The sequence below is a fragment of the Gorilla gorilla genome, chromosome 13 (genome assembly GCF_029281585.2).
Source record: "Gorilla gorilla gorilla isolate KB3781 chromosome 13, NHGRI_mGorGor1-v2.1_pri, whole genome shotgun sequence".
Taxonomy (NCBI): Eukaryota; Metazoa; Chordata; class Mammalia; order Primates; family Hominidae; genus Gorilla; species Gorilla gorilla.
Window position 1 is genome coordinate 40037281 of NC_073237.2, and position 25218 is coordinate 40062498.

Genomic DNA, 25218 nt, shown 5'->3' on the forward strand with positions numbered 1-25218 from the left:
TTAATAGTAATATTATATAACTTTGAATAAATAAATAAAGCTTCCAATAGTCAGACATTTACTGTGGCTGAAATATAAATTTTTCTATCAAAAGAATATTTAAAAATAGAAAGATTACTTCCAAGAGTCACATTTGTTTAAGAAATAAATGTCTAAGTGCTAGCTCATTGGAAATACAGGATGTCTTGAAGCATCATATCAAAGATTTCCTGATGCTTTCTATGCCAAGAACCTTGAATAATCATGACACCTAAACATCAGAATCACTAAAGAAAGTGCTATTTGCTGTGGTACAAATTTGCAGGTATCTGAAGGATAACTTTCTGTGTGACAAAGCTTTCTAATATATAATGAAAACAGGCATCAGACTCTGTCTAATAAAAACTGCCTTATTCTCTGCTTTCTTAAATAAAGGAAGGTCAATGTATGGAATTAAAAATCCACTATTAATTTGTACTCTATCAGCCAGTAATACAGTAATAGATCCATTTACCAGTGCTCAGTATAACCCTACCTCTTTCCCATAAATTTGGCTATCATTTTTTTAAAATCTCTATTGCCATGGACATTCTGTTACCATTTATACTATTTAATAGAAACTTGTCTCCTTTTCTTTCTCACTTCTATTTTCTTTCCACTTTTCTTCTCTCTATGTTTCTTTCTCGTTGACCCCTGGATCTTATGACTCTTTTTCATTCTCTGAGTGTTCTCTTACGGTCCTTAGCTTTTGTTTCAGATGAGTCAGCTTTCACAGCCACCAACAGTCAATCTGATCAGCAAACCACACAATCGGATTGTCCTGGGGAGAGTGGTGTCACGTTTGGGCCTTCTCTAGGGAAGCAGCCGTTCAGAGTATCAGAACTGGAGTCAGAAAATAAATGGCCATTTCAATTCTGCAACTTAAGAGCTCAATAATAAACTCAAGCAAATTGATTAACTTTCTTAAAGTTTCAATATTGTTTCATCTTTAAAGAGGGACTAACAGGAAGGCAGAGCAAGATGGCAAAATAGAACTCTGCAGCTATCATCCCCCCACAGAAACATCAATTTGAACATCCATCCATGCACAAAAATGCCTTCATAAGAGCTAACGAATTCAGATGGAAATCATAGTACCTGGTTATAGCAAAATAATAAAAGATAAATTGAAGAGTGTAAGAAGGACAATGTTACATTCCCACATCTAAAAGGCTGAAAATAGAACTACCACATGATCCAGCAATCCCACTACTGGATTTATACACTAAGGAAATGAAATCGATATGTCAAAGAGATAACTGCAACCCCATCTTTATTGCAGCACTATTCACAATAGCCAAGATATGGAACCAAACTAAGTGTCCATGAACAGATGAATGGATAAAGAAAATGTGGTATAAATATACAATGGAATACTATTTGACCATAAAATGAAGGAAATCCTGTCTTTTGCAACAACATGGATGAGCCTCGAGGACATTATGTTAAGTGAAATAAATCAGACAAATAAGGACAAATACCATATAATCTAACTCATATATAAAATCATAAAAAATTGATCTCATAGGAATATAGAGTAGAATGATAATTATCAGAGGCTGAAAAGGTAGGGGGTGGGAGGGAGGCATTTGCAAATATGTGAAAGGATACAAAATTACGGTTAGATAGGAAGAATAAATTCACCAGTGCTATTGTATGGCATGATGACTATAGTTTATGATGACATGTTGTATTATTGAAAACTGCTTCCCAGGCATGGTGGCTCACTCCTGTGATTCCAGCACCACTTTTGAAGGCCAACATGGGAAAATTCCTTGAGGCCAGGAGATAGAGATCAGCCTGGCTACATACCAAGACCCTATCTCTACAAAAAAATTAAACAATTAGCTGAGCGTGATGGTATGTGCCTGTAGTCCCAGCTGCTCAGGAGGCTGAAGCAAGAGAATAGCTTGAGCCCAGGAGCTCAAGGCTGCAGTGAGCTATGATCACACCACTGCACTCCAGCCTGGGTGACAGAATGAGGCCCCACCTCCCCCCGCAAAAAAAGTATTAAAAAAAAAAAGAAAGAAAAACGCTAAGAGAGGCATACCTTAAGTGTTCATACCAGGAAAATAACTACATGAGGTGATGCGTATGTTAATGATCTAGATGTAACCGGTCCACAATATAGATACTTCAAAACATCATGTTGTACAAAATAAATACACACGATTTCATCTAGCAGTTTCAAAAATAAATCTAAAATGTATCAAAAGAAAAAATAAAAGGAACTAATAATAACACCTCCCTATAAAGTGCTTATCTCAGTGCCTAGTTTATAAAATACTTAATATTAATTTTTAGTATTATTCTTCCCAATAGTTTTTATACTTATTTTCAAATGTTCTTTATAATCTACCAACTATGCTGTCATTTTCTGAGTTCTATAATGTTTCAAGTTTTACAAATAGCCAGAAATCTGACCATATTAGTTGGGGTTCTCTGGAGGGACAGAACTAATAGGATATATGTATATATGAAAGGAAGTTTATTAAGGAGGATTGACTCACACAGTAACAAGGTAAAGTCCCACGATAGACTTTCCTGCAAGTTGAGGAGCAAGGAAGCCAGTGGTAAATAAGTCCAAGTCCCAAAACCTCACAAGGAGGGAAGCCTACAGTGCAGCCTTCAGTCTGTGGCCAAAGGCCTGGGAGCACCTGGCAAACCACTGGTATAAGTCCAAGAGTCCAAAACCTGAAAAACTTGGAGTCTGATGTTCAAGGAAAGGAAGCATCCAGCATGAGAGAAAGATGAAGGCCAAAGAATCAGCAAGTTGGCTCTTCCATCTTATCCTGCCTGCTTTATTCTAGCTGCCCTGGCAACTGTTTAGATGGTTTCCACCCAGACGGAGGGTGTGTCTGCCTTGCCCAGTCCACTGACTCAAATGTTAATCTCCTTTGGCAACATCCTCATAGACATACCCAGGAACAATACTTTGCATCCTTCAATCCAATCAAGCAAACACTTACTTTTTTTGTTTTTGTTTTGTGACAGAGTCTTGCTCTGTCACTCAGGCTGGAGTGCAGTGGTGCGATCTTGGCTCACTGTAACCTCCGCCTCCTGGGTTCAAGAGATTCTGTGCTTCAGCCTACCAAGTAGCTGGGATTACAGGCATGGGCCACTGTGCAGGGCTAACTTTTGTATTTTTAGTAGAGACAGGGTTTCACCATGTTGGCCAGGCTGGTCTTGAACTCCTGGGCTCAAGTGATCTGCCTGCCTCGGCCTCTTAAAGTGCTGGGATTACAGGCATGAGCCACCACACCTAGCCAAGTTGACACTCAACCATCACACTGATCAACCAATAAATTCAAATGTTCTAGGTGACTGAGATGTTGGTTTTCAGCCCTAACCTTCAAAATCCTCTTGTATCTCTCAATAAAATAAGAAACTATATAATTATCTTAAACTTCAAGTTGTCTGTTCTCTAAAATATATTTAATAACATGAATAAGAAATTGTAAAACTATATAAATAAAGTGCTATACTACCCATATATCACTAGGGTGACCATTTTATAATTTGGAGGATTATATAAATACTTTAGCCTATGGCCTTTTAAAGCTTTACTGCAGTGAGTTATATATGTATTTATTCCAGATGTACATTCACGACTATTTTTATTCTTAGAATGATATCTTCTACATAACACTCGGAAAAAACTGAAATTACAGGATGCAGAATTGGGTTTGAGAAAGAAATTTGGGTGATTTGCAAAATTGGCAAGTCGAGCCATCTTCAACTTAAACCCTGGCTCAAACTAAAGTTTATTTCTTCTATGTATAATATTTAGGATTGCACAGAGAAGAAAATATGGTGTGATTTTCATCAGACAATGCCAATCTATTGTTTGGGGAGAAATTAAAATTAACTAAAATTTTAATTAAAAATTTCCAGACATCCAAAGTTTGAAATACCTTTCTCCAACATTTAACTTCATAAGCAAGCACTATTTCTCCAAAAGTTCTTGTTTGTGTGCCAATAGAACAAAGGTCATAGATAAACCAGCTGAAAGAAGACTAAAACCAGATAAAGATAGATGGCACTCTGTGTGAACACCAATTTCATTTATTGTGATACTCCTGGTGCAATTTTGAGGAAACATGCCCTAATTAAATTCCAACACATTCCTGGTAATATAAGTGGCAGAAACAAGTTTTACAGGGCTTGTTTTAGAGCTGGTCCTCTCAAAAGCAGATCTAAGACAAGGGTTTATGTGTGAGTACTTTATTCATGAATGTAATCCCAGAAAGCAGGACTGAGGAACAAGAATAAAACAGTGAAGTAAAAAAATCAAGCCAAATAAATGTATGTAGTTGTTCTCTGCTACGGGAAACTGGTTGCTCCATCCCTCAGTGATCACCGGAGAGGGTTAAGAAACATATCTAGCCACCATCCGTCCACTGGAAAAAAAAAAAAAAAAACAGGGGGCTTTGACCAATCAGCTCCCATCCCCAAATTTTTCGTTTACACACACACACAAATAGAACATAGTCCCCATAGGTCACCCATGATGTCGTATCAGATAATTCGTAGACCAGGAATGGAAGCACTCAGCTCAAATCCAAACAATGTGCCAAGATGCAGTGGGGTAGGATGCTGTCAGGTTCATGTGCATGAAAGTAATGGAAGCCTATGCAGAACTGGTTGGTGCAGCAGTAGTTGGAATAGAGAGTATAATTTTACTTTCAGATTTTAGATGAAGCACAAAAGGTGTCCTTTACTCATAATCCATAGAGAAAATAGATGACTTTTCCATAAGAGATAATTACTTTCCTGATCTGTTCAGTTTGCCAGTAGAATAGCTGCCAGGAAAACAGTGTTATAGATAGATTGGAGATTCTGTACCCGAGGCAGAGGAGACCTGGTTAGGATGTAACCTGTTGCTCTTACAACTTTAGTATTATTACTGCATTGAGAGATTATCAACAAAATGAACTTAGTTTCCCAGTCATTAATTCAACAAAACAAACTTCAAGAAACTTTATTAAATTAGATTTTAGTCCGAGGTTTTTATTTCCACATGTTAATTTATTAAATGACATTACATTTTCATTTAAACACCCTTCTGTGTTGTTAATTCAAATCAACATATCTGATACTAAGGAGTCTGTGTCAATTTCATTTCTGAGTAACTCAGCAGCTTGGAGCAAAGTAATAATCAAATCTTACCAAGAATAAAAATTCAATATATAAAAAGTAAAACAAAACCGAATAGCAATCCCCAATGCTAGAGTTTCATAATTAATATAAACAAAAACATATTTAATCTGCTCTCAAATGTAAATAACACCAACAGCATATTCATATCTCACACATGCAATTTGTGAAATAATTTTAAAACAAAGAAAGAAGAAAGCAAGTTTACCACTTTATATATTTCAGAAAGAATAACTTGCTCTATCTTTAAGAAAGGAAATCTAGAAGACTTAAGTTACAATGGGAAAAATGCAATCAATTCAGCTTCCAAGAAAAATTGTAACAGTAACACTACTATGTTTCATGATATCATTTAAAATAGTTTCTTTTTTTATTATACTTTAAGTTCTGGGTTACATGATCAAAATGTGCAAGTTTGTTACATGCGTATACAAATGCCATGGTGGTTTACTGTACCCATTAACCCATCATCTACATTAGGTATTTCTCCTAATGCTATCCCTCCCATAGCTCCCCAGCCCTCAACAGGCCTCGGTGTATGATGTTCCCTTCCCTGTGTCCCTGTGTTCTCATTGTTCAACTCCTACTTATGAGTGAGAACATGTAGTGTTTGGTTTTCTGTTCCTGTGTTAGTTTGCTGAGAATGATGGTTTCCAGCTTCATCCGTGTCCCTGCAAAGGACATGAACTCATCCTTTTTTAAGGCTGCATAGCATTCCATGGTGTATATGTGCCACATTTTCTTTATCCAGTCTATCATTGATGGGCATTTGGGTTGGTTCCAAGTCTTTGCTATTGTGAATAGTGCTGCAATAAATATATGTGTGCATGTGTCTTTATAGCAGCATGATTTATAATCCTTTGGGTATATACCCAGTAATGGGATTGCTGGGTCAAATGGTATTTCTGATTCTAGATCCTTCAGGAATCACCACAATGTCTTCCACTATGGTTGAACTAATTTACTCTCCCACCAACAGTGTAAAAACCTTTCCTATTTGTCCACATCCTTTCCAGCATCTATTCTTTTCTGACTTTTAGTGATCACCATTCTAACTGGTGTGTGATGGTATCTCATTGTGGTTTTGATTTGCACTTCTGTAATGACCAGTGATGATGAGGTTTTTTTCATATGTTTGTTGGCTGTATAAATGTCTTTTGTTTTTTTGTTTTATTTTACTTTATTATATTTAATTTTTAAGATAGGATCTCACTCTTTTGCTCAGGCTGGAGTGCAGTGGCACGATCTCGGCTCACCGCAACCTTCACCTCCCAGGTTCAAGCAATTCTCCTGTCTCAGCCTCTCAAGTAGCTGGGACTACAGGCACCTGCCACCATGCCCTGCTAATTTTTTCTTTCTCTCTCTCTTTTTTTTTTTTTTTTTGTATTTTTAGTAGAGACAGGGTTTCACTGTGTTAGCCAGGATGGTCTCAATCTCCTGACCTTGTGATCTGCCCCCCTTGGCCTCCCAAAGTGCTAGGATTACAGGTGTGAGCCACCATGCCAGGCTCAAATGTCTTCTTCTGAGAAGTGTCTGTTCATATCCTTCACCCACTTTCTGATGGGTTGATTATTTCTTGTAAATTTGTTGAGGATCCTTGCAGATTCTGCATACCAGCCCTTTGTCAGATGGATAGATTGCAAAAATTTTCAACCATACTGTAGGTTGCCTGTTCACTCTGATGATAGTTTCTTTTGCTGTGCAGAAGCTCTTTAGTTTAATTACATCCCATTTGTCAATTTTGGCTTTTGTTGCCATTGCTTTTGGTGTTTTAGTCATGAAGTCTTTGCTCATACCTAGGTATTGCCTAGGTTTTCTCCTAGGGTTTTTATGGTTTTAGGTCTTACATTTAAGTCTTTAATCCATCTTCAGTTAATTTTTTATAAGGTGTAAGGAAGGGTCCAGTTTGAGTTTTCTGCATATGGTTGGCCAGTTTTCCCAACACCATTTATTAAATAGGGAATCCTTTCCCCATTGCTTATTTTTGTCAGGTTTGTCAAAGATCAGATGGTTGTAGATGTGTGGTATTTCTGAGGCGTCTGTTCTATTCCATTCGTCTATATATCTGTTTTGCTACCAGTACTATACTGTTTTGGTTATGGTAGTCTTGTGGTATAGTTTGAAGTCAGGTGGCATGATGCCTCCAGCTTTGTTCTTTTTGCTTACGACTGTCTTGGCTATACAGGGTCTTTTTTGGCTCCATATAAAATTTAAAGTAGTTTTTTCTAATTCTGTGAAGAAAGTCAATGGTAGCTTGATGGGGATAGCATGGAATATATAAATTACTTTAGGCAGTATGGCCATTTTCATGAATGGCAAGATGGCCAAATAAGAACAGCTCTGGTCTGTAGTTCCCAGCGAGATCAATGCAGAAGGCAGGTGATTTCTGCATTTCCAACTGAGGTAGGCAGTTCTTCTCATTGGGACTGGTTAGGCAATAGATGCAGCCCACAGAGGGCGAGCCGAAGTAGGGTGGGCTATTCCCTCACCCGGGAAGTGCAAGGGGTCAGGGAACTCCCTCCCCTAGTTAAGGGAAGCTGTGAGGGACTGTGCTGTGAGGGACAATGCATTCTGGCCCAGATACTATGCTTTTCCCATGGTCTTCACAACCCTCAGACCAGGAGATTCTCTCAGGCACCTACACCACTAGGGCCCTGGGTTTCAAGCAGGAAGCTGGGCAGCAGTTTGGGCAGACGTCAGGCTAGCTGCAGGTTTTTTTTTTCATACCCCAGTGGTGCCTGGAACGTCAGCGAGACAGAACTGTTCGCTCCCCTGGAAAGGGGGCTGAAGCCAGGGAGCCAAGTGGTCTAGCTTAGCGGATCCCACCCCCATGGAGTCCCGCAAGCTAAGTTCCACCGGCTTGAAATTCTCACTGCCAGTACAGCAGTCGGAAGCCAACCTAGGATGCTTGAGCTTGGTGCGGGGGAAGCGCATCTGCCATTACTGAGGCATGAATAGGTGGTTTTCCCCTCAGGGTGTAAACAAAGCCACCGGGAAGTTTGAACTGGGTGGAGCACACCTCAAAGCCCCTGTAGCCAGACTACGTCTGTAAATTCCTCCTGTCTGGGCAGGGCATCACTGAAAGAAAGGCAGTAGCTCAAGTCATGGGCTTATAGATAAAACCCCCATCTCCCTGGAACAGAGCACTTGGGGGAAGGGTCAGTTGTGGGAGCAGCTTCAGTAGACTTAAACGTTCCTGCCTGCTGGCTCTAAAGAGAGCAGCGGGTCTACCGACACATGGCTCATGCTCTGCTAAGGGACAGACTGCCTCCTCAAGTGGGTCCTTGACGCCCATGCCTCCTGACTGGGAGACCACTCCCAGCAGGGTTCAACAGACACCTCACACAGGAGAGCTCCAGCTGGCATCTGGTGGGTACCCCTCTGGGATGAAGCTTCCAGCGGAAGGAACAGGCAGCAAACTTTGCTGTTCTGCAGCCTCCGCTGGTGATACCCAGGCAAATGGGGTCTGGAGGGGACCTCCAGCAAACTCCAGAAGACCTACAGCAGAGGGGCCTGACTGTTAGAAGGAAAACTAACAAACAGAAAGGAATAACATCAACATCAACAAAAAGGATGTCCACACACACAAAAAAACCCATCCAAAGGTCATTAACATCAAAGACCAAAGGTAGATAAATCCGCAAAGATGAGGAAAAACCAGAGCAAAAAGACTGAAAACTCCAAAAATGAGAACGCCTCTTCTCTTCCAAAGAATCACAACTCCTCGCCAGCAAGAGAACAAAACTGGATGGAGAATGAGTTTGACAAATTAACAGAAGTAGGCTTCAGAAGGTGGGCAATAACATACTCCTCTGAGCTAAAGGAGCATGTTGTAACTCATGCAAGGAAGCTGAGAACCTTGAAATAAGGTTAGAGGAATTGCTAACTAGAATAACCAGTTTAGAGAAGAACATAAATAACCTGATGGAGCTGAAAAACACAGCATGAGAACTTTGTGAAGCATGCACGAATATCAACAGCCGAACTGATCAAGCATAAGAAAGGATATCAGAGATTGAAGATCAACTTAATGAAATAAGGCATGAAGATAAGATTAGACGAAAACAGAATGAAAAGGAAGGAACGAAGCCTCCAAGAAAAATGGGACCTTGTGAAAAGACCAAATCTATGTTTGATTGGCGTACCTGAAAGTGATGGGCAAAATGGAACCAAGTGGGAAAACATTCTCAGGATATTATCCAGGAGAACTTCCCCAGCCTAGCAAGACAGGCCAACATTCAAATTCAGAAAATACAGAGAACACCACAGCGATATTCCTTGAGAAGAGCAACCGCAAGACACAAGATTGTCAGATTCACCAAGGTTGAAATGAAGGGAAAAATGTTAAGAGCAGCCAGAGAGAAAAGCCTGGTTACCCACAAAGGCAAGCCCCTCAGACTAATAGCAGATCCCTCTGCAGAAACCCTACAAGCCAAAAGAGAGTGGGGGCCAATATTCAACAATCTTCAAGAAAATAATTTTCAACCAGAATTTCATAACCAGCCAAACTAAGCTTCATAAGTGAAGGAGAGCTAAAATCCTTACAGACAAGCAAATGCTAAAAGATGTTGTCAACACCAGGCCTGCCTTACAAAAACTCCTGAAGGAAGCACTAAATATGAAAACGAAAAACTGGTTCCAGTCACTGCAAAAACATATCAAATTGTAAAGACTATCAACACTATGAAGAAACTGCATCAACTAATGGGCAAAATAATGAGCTAGCATCATAATAACAGGATCAAATTCACACATAACAATATTAACTTTAAATGTTCATGGGCAAAATGCCCCAACTAAACAGACTGGCAAATTGGATAAAGAGTCAAGTCCCATTGGTGTGCTGTATTCAGGACACCCATCTCATGTGCAAAGACACACATAGGCTCAAAATAAGGGGATGGAGGAATATTCACCAAGCAAGTGGAAAGCAAAAAATAAAAAGTAGAGGTTGCCAACCTAGTCGCTGATAAAACAGACATTAAACCAACAAAGATCAAAAAAGACAAAGAAGGGCATTACATAATGGTAAAGGGATCAATGCAGCAAGAAGAGCTAACTATCCTAAATATATATGCACCCAATACAGGAGCACACAGATTCATAAAGCAAGTTCTTAGAGACCTACAAAGAAACTTAGACTCCCACACAATTATAGTGGGAGACTTTAACACCCCACTTTCAATATTAGACAGATCAACGAGACAGAAAATTAACAAGGGTATTCAGGACTTGAACTCATCTCTGGACCAAGTGGACCTAACAGACATCTACAGAACTCTCCACTCCAACTCAACAGAATACATTCTTCTCAGCACCTCATCAGACTTACTCTAAAATCTACCACATAATTGAAAGTAAAACACTCCTCAGTAAATGCAAAAGAATGGAAATCATAACAGTCTTTTAGACCACAGTGCAATCAAATTAAAATTCAGGATTAAGAAACTCATTCAAAACTGCACAACTACATGGAAACTGAACACCCTGCTCCTGAATGACTACTGGGTCAATAACAAAATTAAGGCAGAAATAAATAAGTTCTTTGAAACCAATGAGAACAAAGACACAACGTGCCAGCTAAAGCTGTGTCTGGGACACAGCTAAAGCAGTTTTTAGAGGGAAATTTATAACACTAAATGCCCATAGGAGAAAGTGGGAAAGATCTAAAATTGACACCCTAACATCACAGTTAAAAGAACTAGAGAAGTAAGAGAAAAGAAATTCAAAAGCTAGCAAAAGACAAGAAATAACTAAAATCAGAGCAGAACCAAAGGAGATAGAGACATGAAAAACCCTTTAAAAAGTCAATGAATCCAGGAGGTGGTTTTTTGAAAAGATCAACAAATAGATACTGCTAACCAGATAAATAAAGAAGAAAAGACAGAACAATCAAATAGGCACAATAAAAAATGATAAAGGGGATATCACCACTGATCCCACAGAAATACAAACTACCATCAGAGAATACTATAAACACCTCTACACAAATAAACTAGAAAATCTAGAAGAAATTGATAAATTCCTGGACACTTACAGCCTTCCAAGTCTAAACCAGGAAGAAGGTGAATCCCTGAATAGACCAATAACAAGTTATAAAATTGAGGCAGTGATTAATGGCCTACCAACCAAGAAATCCTAGAACCAGATGGATTCACAGCCGAATTCTACCAGAGGTACAAAGAGGAGCTGGTACCATTCCTTCTCAAACTATTCCAAACAATACACAAAGAGGGAATCCTCCCTAACTCATTTTATGAGGCCAGCATCATCCTGATACCAAAACCTGGCAGAGACACAACAAAAAAAGAACATTTCAGGCCAATATCCTGATGAACATTGATGTGAAAATCCTCAATAAAATACTGGCAAACCAAAGCAGCAGCACATCAAAAAGTTTATCCACCCTGACCAAGTTGGCTTCAGCCCTGGGATGCAAGGCTGTTCAACATATGCAAATCAATAAATGTAATCCATCACATAAACAGAACCAATGACAAAAACCACGATTATCTCAGTAGATGCAGAAAAGTCCTTCGATAAAAATTCAACACGCTTTCATGCTAAAAACTCTCAATAAACTAGGTACTGATGGAACGTATCTCAAAATAATAAGAGCCATTTATGACAAACCCACAGCCAATATCACACTGAATGGACAAAAGCTGGAAGCATTCCCTGTGAAAACTGGCACAAGACAACGATGCCCTCTCTCACCACTCCTATTCAACATAGTATTAGAAGTTCTGGCCAGGGCAGTTAGGCAAGAGAAAGAAATAAAGTGTATTCAGATAGGAAGAGAGGAAGTCAAATTGTCTCTGTTTGCAGTTGACATGATTGTATATTTAGAAAACCCCATCATCTCAGTCCGAAATCCCCTGATAAGCAACTCCGGCAAAATCTCAGGATACAAAATCAATGTGCAAAAATCACAAGCATTTCTACACACCAATAATAGACAAACAGAGAGCCAAATCATGACTGAACTCCCATTCACAAATGCTACAAAGAGAATAAAATACCTAGGAATACAAATTACAAGGGATGTGAAGGATGTCTTCAAGGAGAACTACAAACCACTGCTAAAGGAAGTAAGAGAGTACACAAACAAATTCAAACACTTTCCATGCTCCTGGATAGGAAGAATCAATATCGTGATAACTTTTAAAAATCTACAGGAATTTTTTTTTTTTTTTGAGATAGGATCTCACTCTGTCATCCAGGCCAGGGTGCTGTAGCACAATTATAGCTCACTGCATCACTCTAGCCTTAAACTGCTTGGCCCTAGAGATCCTCCTCCCTCATCCTCCTGAGTAGCTAGGACTACAAGCGCATATTACCACACTCAGCTAGTTTCTTATTTTTTGAAGAAATATGGTTTCACCATGTTGCACAGGCTGGTCTGGAACATCTAGCCTCAAGTAATCCTCCAACTTAACCTCCCCAAAGTGCTGGGATTCCAGACATGAGCCACCATACCTGGCCTAAAAGACTGTTAATTAAAAATTTCTCCTTTCTTTCCTTCTCAGTTAAAGATGTAGATTATTTCAATGGAAAGAATGCATATATTCATATTAACTTGAAAAAATGTCAGTTGAATTTATTAGTATAATTGTTGCTATCATGATTACTCGTGGTTGATAGCATTTACTTTCATACCTTTGGTGACAATTTAGCAAAGAATACCCACTTCCAATTCACAAATAACCTACAGACTCAAATTCTTTGCCATAGTATCCCAGTGGGCTATTATGATGAGAAAAGTCATAAATAATACTCTGCCTACGGTAAAATTATCCCCGGTGCACTTCCTTCTGTTTGTGTTTCCTTCGTCATCCTATGCATCTTTTTCTAACAGAAAACACACCAGACATCACTTTGCCTAGCAGTGCCCTGTCTCGCTAGCTGTCTTCTCATGACTTCCAGATCTTGTAATTGTCCTTCTTATATGCCATTCTCTCAGGATTTAAAGATATAATTTACAATACTTTAAGATGTCATAGTAATGGATTAAAGATGGCCACAAATTCTTTAACTGTTCTCTCATTGAAAGATGAGGCCTATTTTCCCTCCCATCAAATCTGGGCTGCACTTTAACAGCGTTAACCAGTAGAGAACACTCAAAGTGTTACATACCAGATTCAAGCCTACACTTTAAGAGGATTGTCAACATGTGAGTGTCCTTAGCCACCACAGAACGCCAAGCAACCACATAAGATGTTCAACTCCCCTGCTGGCAAAACTACAAGCAGATGTTCAGAAACTATATAGAGAGGAAGAGCAGCTCAGCTGTCCCCACCCAGACACCAGGCATATGAGTGAAGCTATCTTGTATGCTCCAGATGAAACTAGCGTCTAGTTAAATTCACCCTACTCCATGCCAGATGGCACTGAAGAATCAATCAGCAGAAACCTGCTTGAATTCATGACACAGAAAGTCATGAGATACAATAAAAATGGTGAGACACTGAGTGTTAGGATAGTTTGTCACTCAGCAATTGATAGCCAGAATAGCCATATAGTCCTTTTCCTTCCACGTCTTGTTGATCAACTTCAGCATTACCTAGAGGAGAGAGTTGTTCTTATTGTTATTACTGCTATTTTTAATGTATATGACTTGAACCCATTCTTAGGATATCCTTATTCAGTGGGTCTAGAGCAAAGCCCAGAAATACATACACATCTTATATTCTATCCTGAAAGCTTTCATTGAAGAAATCCCCTCCAAAACAAAGTTGACAGCTATCAATTATCTGCTTGAACATTCAAATGACAAGGATATATCTATCTTGCAAAATAAACCAAGTCTTAATTATGAAAATGCTTTTGCTGAGGGTAAAAGGGAGTGATTCATAGGTCAAGTGTCTCTGAAAAACTCCATGGCAATAATTCATGAGCTACTAATGCTCTGCCATTAATCTGATTCAGCAGCATTGTATGCTTCTTTTGGTCCAGCTTTGAACTGGGACTCTTGGTTCAAAAATCACCGAAAAAGAATCCTTTTGGCTCAGTGGCTCAGCTCATCTATCTTTGGGCAGAGCACTTTATGTCAAACATTGTCAAAGACAATTGATCAGCCTGGAAACTCTTGTCCCTAAGTAATATGCCCACTGTGGTCCAGTCAGCTGTGGCCATGATCACATGTTCCAGAATATGACTATTAATGGTAGTAAAATATAAGGGCAGAGACTCTTCAAGAAGGAAATATAAAGAAGACAGCACAGTGAAATATATTGAATTTATTTTCCTTCACATTCAAGTGTTAGTATCTGAAAAGACCTATCAACTACCCATACACTATAGTCTACTCCTCTATGATTGTAATCATCAGGGTCTAATCAGAAGACAGAAAATATTCAAGTGATTTTAATAGAGTGAATTTAACAAAAAGAACTATTACCCGGGTATTTAAAAACTGAAAAGAAAAAAGAGAACACAAAGATATCACAGAAGCAGTAACTGAAGCTACCACCCTAAGATTGGGGAAACAAAGGAGAAGAATGGAATTAACAATATTTAGAAGCTTCTGAGGGGAACTTTACAAAGCTAGGACTTAGACCAAAGGGACACAGCTTCTCTGGTACTGATGCCTCAGATACTCAGAGGAGAGAACTTATGGTTCTTCTGAGAAGGAGACGCTCTGGGTATTGCCAGATTAGTGCAGCAAACAGAACTAAATAGAACTGAAACAAACACAACTAAATAAATAAATAAATAAATAAATCTAAATAGAAGTTAAACAATTGAACCATTACTTCGTTTGTTCAGACAGCTGTAGTCCTATCATAGACATGGCAATAGTCCTATGATAGACATGATAATAACCATGCCACACCATAAGTATACAGTGACCATTCAGTGAATAAATTTTGTGATGACCTTACCATATTTTCCATGCCTCACTTCCATCCTGTAAATGCGGTTTACTGGATTGTACTCTCCTTTAGCCTTTACCCTTGACTAGACATCCTTACACTGATGTATCCTCTATTTATTATTGAAAACTGATTGTTTGTCTTAATATCACTCCAGAAAGGGTACAAGGACACTTATAACCAGGAAGGTAAGGGCTGTTTAATTTCAGCAAAGCTCTAAAGGTGGTGTGGTCAAGGGTTGGGAATTCAAAAAAGAGATATTTAACCAAAGGAATTAGATGAATGATCTGAGGTGTTTTTATTTTGTAGATTTGTCTACCAAATGTGTTCAGGAACACCACTGAAGACCCTTGTATAATTGATAAGGCTCTGGGTTATGTATTTTGGGAAATTTTAGAGTGTCTCAAATCAATCTTTATAGAAAATTATTATCTCCATATCTAATCTTGGAATCCCTTTACCTTAATAATCTATTTAAAAAATTGATCTGGGCAAATACTTCTAAATAAACCTTTCTACCTAAATATTTAATAAGGCTTGTCACTAAGAATAATTTCCTATTACATAAAGTATTAAAATAGAAACATCTTTTTTAAATCAAAGTGACTACGTATTCTTGCTTATTTCTTTGGTTTAATAGTTGAAAAAATTAGTGAGTGCTCATTGGTCATCTATCCTAGGAACTTTGTGTTTGGTGATTTGAGTATTAGTTTTGTTCATCTGTAATAAAGAGAATAAAAAGTATTTCTTGGCCAGATGCAGTGTTTCACACCTGTAATCCCAACACTTCAGGGGGCCAAGGTGGGATGATTGCTTGAGGCCAGGAGTTATAGACCAGCCTGGTTAACATAGTGAGACCCTGTCTCTACAAAAAAAAAAAAAAAAAAAAAAAAATCCTAGCTGAGCGTGGCAGCATGTACATGTAGTCCTAGCTGCTAGTCTGGAGGCTAAGGAGGGAGGGCTTTAGCCCAGGAGTTTGAGGCCGCAGTGAGCTATGATCACATCATTGCACTCCATTGTGGATGACGGGGTAAAACCCTGTCTCTAAAACTTAAAATGAAAATTAAAAAATAAAAAAGTACTTTGAATAGTTTGGATATTAGATGAGAAATATTTAAGACAAAGATAAATGTTTAGTAAAAAGTAATTTCCTGTGTTCTAAATATGTATAGATAAACTCAAATGAAATATATTTCTAATAGGTATAGAATTTCCTATTTTGATTATGTAATACTATGTCTGTATTACTATGTGCATATGTACTTCTATACAGTAACAGGCTAAGATGTGATTCTTGTCCCTAAGAATGCAGTCTCATATGAAATACACACAGTGAAGGACAAGCTCCTTCTCTGAGTCATGTGCTCATGAACTTCTCAGTAGTACTCAGTTCTGTCATTGTAATTAGTATTGTCCTACCTGTAAATTAGCACAAATCACCCTCCATCTCCGGGACAAACAGAATAAATTTTCTTCCCAGTCATTTCTTTAGTCAGACTGACCACAACTGCTGTCTGATCCACATGTGTGAAATCATTGGCATGTTCCTGAGAGATGACTGGCCAAGGTTAGGATTGTTACAATGCAAGTAGGTAACTGGAGAGCTAATTTGAACATACCAGACTCACATCTGTTCTTTGCCTCACCAGAGCCTTAATAACAAAACATGAGCTCATAAGCCACAAACATTAAGTCTAGGAATTACCTAAAGAAACCCTCAAGATGACTGGGAGATTTGTTAAAATGCGCACGCGTGCACAAACACACACACACACACGTATACGCACACACACACACATGCTGCTTGCTTTCTGGGAGAAGTTAGACAAAACAAGATAATAAGAATAACTATGGATAGTGCTTAAGCATTTATTTTTTCCTCTGACTATTAACTCAGTCTTTTAGTTCTCATAAAATGCTCATTGGTGGGAATTTAAAATGGTAAAGTCACTTTGGAAAACAGTTTGGCAGTTTCCCAAAATGTTAAACAGAGTTACTGTACGAATGCAAAATTATCATGTGAAGCAATTTCACTCCTACGATTCCACTCCAGAGAAATGAAAACATATGTTCACATAAAAACCTATACACAACTGTTTAGAGTTGCATTATTCATTAGAGTTGAAAAATGGAAACAATCCAAATGTCCATCAACTGATGAACAAATTGTATCATATCCATTCAATGTATATTAGTTGGCTATAAAATGAATTACTGATGCATGCTATAACATGGAGTAACTTTGAAAACATTAGGCTATGTAAAAGAAACCAGTTAGAAAAGAACAACAATTATATGATTTTATCTATTCTGAAATGCACACAACAGACAAATATATTTCAAAAGATGGCAGATTGGTACTTACCTAGCACTGAGGATAAGGTGGGGTGGGGAAGGAAGCTGGGGGTGGTGAGTAGCGACTGCTAATGGCTACAGTGTTTCTTGTAGGGGGAATGAAAATGTTCTAAAATTAGATTATGGTGTTCTTTGCACAACACTGTAAATGATCCATGGTTGGTTGAATCTGTGGATACAGAGAACCTGGGAACATGGAGAGCCAACTGTGTACTAAAGAACATTGAACTGTATACTTTGAAATGTTGCACTTTAGAATACACCAATAAATCTGTTTAAAAAGAAAAACCTTGTTCTGGCTTAGGTGCCATTTTCATCTACAAATGAATAAAAGACATGCAGAGACTAAGTGTCCTGTTCAGGTTTCAAATCCTGGAATTTGTCAAAACAAAACTCAATCTCAGCTAAAATTTGATGCTATTTTTATTTTATGAGAGCTTCCCTAAGACTCAGAACTAAAGCTTATTCACAGAGGCTGCCAGGATATTGAAAGACTTTGCAAACCATGATCTTCAAGGAAAACTCAAGGTAGTTAAAGATGATATGCATCAGAAAGACAAATATGGTATTACAGTACGTGCCTGGCTGACAGACAAAATGGACTCCCCATGGCTAACTGAGGTGCTCAAATTTAACATAGAATCAGACAGCCCTACCTGGGTGAGGGGTGGTCATGTACTCTATGTCCTCAGTAAGATGTTATAAAAGTGTCACAGGACTTTTCTTTCTACCATCAAGCCAAACCAGTTCCTCTTGTGAGTGCTGAGATAGACTACAGCTGGAAATTTCCCCCAACATATCACCAACAGACCACTTGGAGCCAACCAACCAACTACTTGGAACCAGCTGATTAAGGAAGACATGATTTGGGGTTTAAAGGTCATCCAATCAAGGCTGTGTCCCTCACTCCTCTGACTCCTCTTCTCTTCCCTGCAGTTTTTGCCTTTATAATCTCTAACTTTCCAAAACTTTTATGAAAGCCCACTTTTATTTTGCACTGAAGGCTGCATCTCCCCAATCTGCAGATTGCTTTTTGAAAATAAAGTTCTCCTTTTGCCTCTGCAGGTCTCATTGATCTTTTGTTAACGTTTGTTGATGAGGAGGATGGGATCTGCAGTGGCCCCAAACCTCTTTCCCAATGCCAATGCATAGGTGCCTACATGAGCCCCTTATGTTCAGTACTTCCCGGCTCCATCGTGGAGGAATTGGGCAAGGCTTTTCGAATCTAAGGTCTCCCATTTTTTGGCTGAAGTTTTGGAGACTTTATTTTCTTTAGGAAGTCTGCCCATCCAGCTCTATGGGGTAGCCATTAATAGAGTATGCCCACACTTTGGGGATATGCTTGCACTTTGTAGGGTACACTCACAATTCAGTTTTGTGAGGACACTTACACTTCGGCTGCACTCAAAGGGGCACTTTCATAAGGTGAGTGTTATGGGTGACCCAGATTCTAAAGGAACAGTCTCTGACTGGCCACCATCAGGCACTCTGGTGGTTTTTCAAACTTAAAACAAAGGTTGGACAATAATTGACCTGAGAAATGCATCTAAATTGTAGTATCTACAGACAAAACTAAAACAAAGAGAAGTCTGACTTCTCAAAAATGAGTCTTTTCTTTAATTTGAATATTTGAAAGCTCCAAACACAGTTGGAACCTCTGTAAATTGTAAAAGGAGACAAATCTGAAGACTTAACCAACATCTGTGAAAACATGAAAGGCTCTCAGACCTTAAAACAAAGCACCCTGTGTCTCCCTGCTCCCCTACTTGCATCTCACCCCGCCTCCCGCCCATCACTTTTCCCTTCTCACCACCACCTTCTTTTTCTGGAACATTATGAGGACTCACAGTGGCTCCTCCACACTTAGAGGTGGCTGGGTGAGTCTTTCCTGAGTCTTGGTCCTCCGAGTTGGTTGACAGTCCTGAGTTATATCCAGCTAGTTGTTCTACTTGACAGAAGGATTTTTCCTTGAGACTTTTCATTTATCAAGAAGTAGATAATAAATCTGGGGTTATTCCGTGTGATCAAGTTAATAAATTTGTATGCCACTTCTCCTATGGATTCCCTTTGTGAGTTGATTATTACTTGAACCTTCAGTGGGCAAAGGGGAAGCTTTCCCTCTACTCCTACAGTTTTGACACTATGAGCAGCATGACCAAAGCCTCTCTGCTCTTCTGGGAGCTGCAGTGAAGGTAACCTGAGACCTGATAAGCCAGCAGAAAGGTAAGAATTGCTTACCAGTAGGACTTCTGGCTTCTCTTTCTGTGAAATTCAGTCAAGCAGACAGACAGTAAAAATCACTGTCTCCTCCACAAAATCTTTTTTGATTAGAGAAAATGATTTGTATGACTAGTCTTGGATGTAGTGACTCTGGTGTGCTTTATGCTACTTTTTGATATGAATATTCATATTATTTAAAATCTTTTGTCTCCCAGATGGTCTTTTCTTTTGTCTTTGTGTTTTTGTGTTGTTCTGTAATAAAGCAGAGAACCATAGGGTACAACATGAGCCTAAAACTCCTAAAAGACCATTTGTTCAAGCCAGTCCTGCAGACTCTTCAGTTTGCAGTTCTCATTAACACACTTTTTAAAAAAATTTTCTGAATGTGTCAAGCTCTCAGGAAAGCCCATCCCTATTGGGCTTTAGTCATCTAAACCCTTGTTGCCTGATTGGTACTGGGAAAGTCCAATTCCAGGAGGGCCTACCAAGTGTCATAGATTAATGGGTCTGTGACTGGTGGACCCAAAAAAAATTGTGGGTTACCAGAGGCAACATACACACAACTATCTTTGAGATTGTCTCTTCTATGCCTGCTCCAGTAAACACCTCTTTCTTAACTCAGAAAGGTGTATCCTAAACCTGGAAAACTACATCCTGAAATTTCCATGAAAAGCCTATTGGGTTGAGTTGATATTGGAGTAAGCACACCGTTAGGAATTCTAACTGTGAATGGCCAGCAGATGGATCTTTTAAACTAGACTCCTAAATTTAAAAATAGAAAAAAAGTAGAAATATCTCATTTTAAACAATTGCCTTATTTGCATTTATCAAAATATTCTTTTTTGAAGACACACATAATAGTGTCAGAGTTGACTTAGAAATTCTCTTGACAAACCTAAAGAGCAAAAATATTACCTAAAGCAAAGTTAAAATTTTTTGTACACTCATACTGCCTGCTTTGGATCCCCAGCAGGATTTACAAAAAGCATTTCACACTATAGTCTAATGGCTAAGATTCTGTGATTTATGGCTATGGTCCAGGTTTGAGGCCCAGTCAGGAAACCAGTTCCATTTGTTTTAAATTACATACATGACTCTTGGCCTTTCAGGGTGCCCATTTTTATTGATCCTTTTCTCTCTCATGGACAGAATTTTATTTTGTCTTTTTCTGTCTGTGGGGCACACAGGGTTTATGGGCCTTTTTGCACAGGCACTCAGCTAAGAAGCTGTGAACCTACAAAATATGGCCAGACAGAAATGTGAGTTGTATTTTATTTGTGGCTAATGAGACTTACCTTTGAGCTACCTTTGGGATGGTTTTGGATCTTGTGAGAACTGCTTTTCATCTCTTTGGAGATCCCTAGTTCATCTTCATTTCAGTCATAACCTTGGTTAAAACTTACTGGTTTTGTTGAGTTACCAGAAAAGGTACCTTTGGTTTAAAAGAAAGAAAGAAATACTAGATAAGGTATTTATAAACAGTAGGTCATCAGATAGAACTGCTTCTTTTTTAGAGCTATCCATGCTAAGACCAGGCATGGAAAATGTTTTGTTGCTGTTATTGTTGTTGTTGTTTTGTATTTTGCCTTATTAAAGGGCTCTACCCTGAAGTCAGGTATCCAATCAATAAATAAACTAAGGTTAAAAACAAACAAACAAACAAACAAACAAAAAAACCACACACCTATTTAACTAGATGGTCTCAAAAATACTTTCAGACATTTAGCTGGCTAGTTTGTGAAAGTCTTTGTAAAAGAAATCTGTTCTATAAAAAATTAACATTTATAAGGGCATCTTCCTTCTTGCATGTAAACAACTAGAAACTTTTACAATGGCGAAGACATTGTCTTAAATTTGTATAACAACCCTTACTTTTGTTTAAGATACTTTTCCTGGCAATCTTGTCTTGACTAGGCCTTACCTATTTCTTTGTCTCAGCAAATAATGGTGTTTAGATCTAAGGCTTTGCGATTTAAATTTTCATATAAGAAGTTACATCTTTGGAAGTACAAATTTTAAGTTGCCTTGCTAACAATCATTTAGGATATAATATTCCATAAGGAGGAGAAAAACTATTTGAATACTAGAAAATGAAGACTCTTATAAATCTATAAGGTCTGCTTCTATCTGTATGTCTGTGTGTCTATATGTTTATATGTGTTATGCATATGTGGTATTTTGCTACCAAAATATATGAAAGAGCTCTAATTAATATTTTAAAGTATCTAAAAATATTTTATCAGAAAAATAGAAACTAACTCAAATACATGTAGCTCATATGACTTTAGTAATATTTGGTAAACAAAACTAGTTTAAAATTATTTTCAAAATAAAATTAGAATATCTTCACAATTATCAGTATTAAATATAATTCAGACATTTTCCTGGGTGTACTGGTCAGACAGGTTTTGGCTGCTGCTGCTAGATGTTTAAAGGTCATAAAACTCTCACTTCTCTAGTATTTTTGATACTTTCTTGCTTTGTCTGTGAGCTAAAGCTATAAGGGTTGGCTTCTGGCCTCACCCAAAGCATTGCACCCATTTTGCTGTGAGCTTGTGAAGACAGTCTCTGGATTCTGGAGAATCCAGAGGACAGGTGGCCATGATGAGGGCTGAAGACATGTCCTCAGTGCCTGGACCACCAGCTGCAAGGCAGAGCCAAGCCAAATATGGCCGCATTCTCCCTGGCCCAACTTCCCCTCCTAGACCATGCTGAAAAAGTTGAATTTTCCAGGCAATATCTCCACAGTTCTGTACTCTGTCCTGAGCTCTACTCCTGGTTTGTAAATTCAGGACTTAGATGGGCCCTGCACTTCATATCTATCTTTCAGTGCCACATGGGTAGTTGGGACCCAGTCCAACTGGGGAAGACATTAGAAAGAGTACCTGTGTCACAGTTTCAAAATTATTTTTAATAACTTAAAATGTTAAGGTCATGTTATATTAAAATAAGTAATATAAAATGTATGAGTCATATCTAAGTTAAAATTCAGAGACATTAATTATTAAACATATTTGAGTTTATATACTTTGACAAGCTAAATATTTGTAGATGTGTTAATAAACAAAAAATTTTGAGAAAATATTTCATTCTAAAAGTTATGCAATTCTTTTCATCCACAAATTCTAACATAAAACAGTTCAAAATTACTCACTCCTTAGGTTTTTCTCCGAAAACTAGGTTTACTAAGAGTTAAAATTGTAGTTAATATATGTAATTAAAACTACTAGATAGAAGAGATATTTAAAAATATACAGAGTATATTTTCAAAAATATGTTTTTGGTAAAAAATAAAGTTCAAAAGAAAAAGTAATTTTCTTTTCTTTTTTTGACATGAGAAAGAACTGTGTCATCAAAATAATGAGGAGGAAGGAAGGTAAATTTTTATCCTAAGATAGAATGCCAAAAATAAAAACAAAAACAAAAAATATAGGACAAACTGAAAGGATTAAACAAATTGTAAAAAGTTTGTTAATGATTAATCCCATGGAAGGAATTTTGTGTGATAAAATTGGTTAAAACTAGAAGACAATTAGGAATATAAAAGCACACTGATGTAAGGCCAGAGTTGGGCTATAATGTCAGAAAAACAGGGTATTCCTAGGGGATTCATCTGTTCTTTAGTAGAAAATTATAAAACAGGTTTTTCTTCACTTTTTACATAAATGACCTAGGAAAGAGATTCCAGTTAATGTTTTATCCAAATAATTTCTTGTGCTTTGTGCCTTTAAACTCTTTTGCTATATTTCCTAGTGATCTGTAATTCTACTTTGATCAACAATTTTAAACCTTTGATATTTAACAAACTTTCCAAAATTAAATGGAAAATTCTAAAATCAAGTTTTTTGTCCCGAACTAACTTGGACATAACCGGAACCCCAGGAAGTCCAAGAGAAACATATTAGGCTTCTTTGATATGTTAAAATCATATAAGACACAATGACAGCTTTTTAAAATTGGTATTTAACTTTGATTTATATTTGTATAAATGTGTTACTGGTATGTGTTCCAAAATTGTATAATATTCCTAAATTCTTACATTTATTGGTATATGTTATTAGTCATAATTATGGTTTTTATGTTAAATTGTTGTATGTCACAGAAGTAACCATATTTTCTTATCAATTGCATCTTTAACTATGGCACTCTAAGTTCTTGTCATCCACAGTTCTGTCTTAAATCCTTCTTCTATGAAGCCTAGGCAGCTAGTTTCTTTTAAAAATTGTTCTTGTCTGTTTTACAAATGTTTTGCCAATTCTCTGACATGGATTTTGATCACATGACACTTCTAGGTTTTATTCATAGACTTAACTGATACCACCAAACATCCGTGAGAGACACTGATAAAGAGCTAACAGATGCCTATCTGCCTTCTTGCCTTACTTGGCCCAACTTCTTTGAATTGGCCGTAAGTTCCTCAGCCACATGGGTCCCAGGGAGGGACTACATGGACTCCAATCAGCTAGCTACACCACTCTGGCAATAATATGTAACAAGAACATAAGTTGGTCATCAGTGCTGCCTATGGCAAGTTTCAACCAAAAAGGGGAAATCATAAAATATGTCCCCAGCTGAAAGACAAAATGGATTCCTCATGACTGAGGTGCTCAAAGTTAAAATAGAAGCAAGCAATCGTAGCTGACTGAGAAGCAGTCACGTACTGTGTAAAAGTGTCACAGGCCCTTCCTTTCTACAATCAAGTCAAACCAGTTCCTCTTGTGAGTTCTGAGATAGACTACTGCTGGAAATTTCCCCAACGTACATCCAAATGACCACCTGGAGCCAACCAACCAATCACCTGGAACCAGCCAATTAAGAGAGATTGGTGATTTGGGCTTAATGGTCATCCGATCAAGACTCTGTTCCTCATTCTTCTGATTCTCCTCTCCTGCCCTGAAGTTTGCACCTTTATAATCTCCAACTTTCCAACCCCCTCCTCAGAGCCCACTTTCATTTTGCACCAAAGGCTGCATCTCCCCGATCTGCAGATTGCTGTTAGAAAATTAAGTTCTCTTTCTGCCTCTGCAGATCTCATTAATCTTTGCCAACAATAAGATTTAATTGTTTGTGGTGGTGCTCTGTGGAAGGACAAATAGAATTATTTTGTTTTACTGCAAAAGACAGAACTATAGTTAAATAGCATAAAGCCTGGGACTAGACAAGGGTGTTAGGTCAATTCCATGAGAATAAAAACTTGAACTTTGGAGACTCAAAGAACGTTTGAGGCATAGCCTCACTTAAAATTGGGAAATGGTGGGAAATGTACTTAACCTCTCTAATTCTCCATGCATTCATCTGATACAATCCAATGTTTAAATATAGTTCTTGCATAAATAGAAATGTTCCTTCAGTGATACTTTAGCAACCACCTACGTAGGTGAGACAAGTGTGCAGTACAGGACAGCAAACATGCCCTTCCAGGACTCTTAATAAAGAATACAGATTGGAGATACTGCTGATCCCAAATATTGATTTTTTTTCTTCAGGTAATATGCTCAGAGAGCACACAGGTGACTTTGACCAAAATAACAGCATGACTGTTAGCACTTACAGGAATCTATAGAGCCCCCTCAATAAAAAGAAAAGAGGCAGA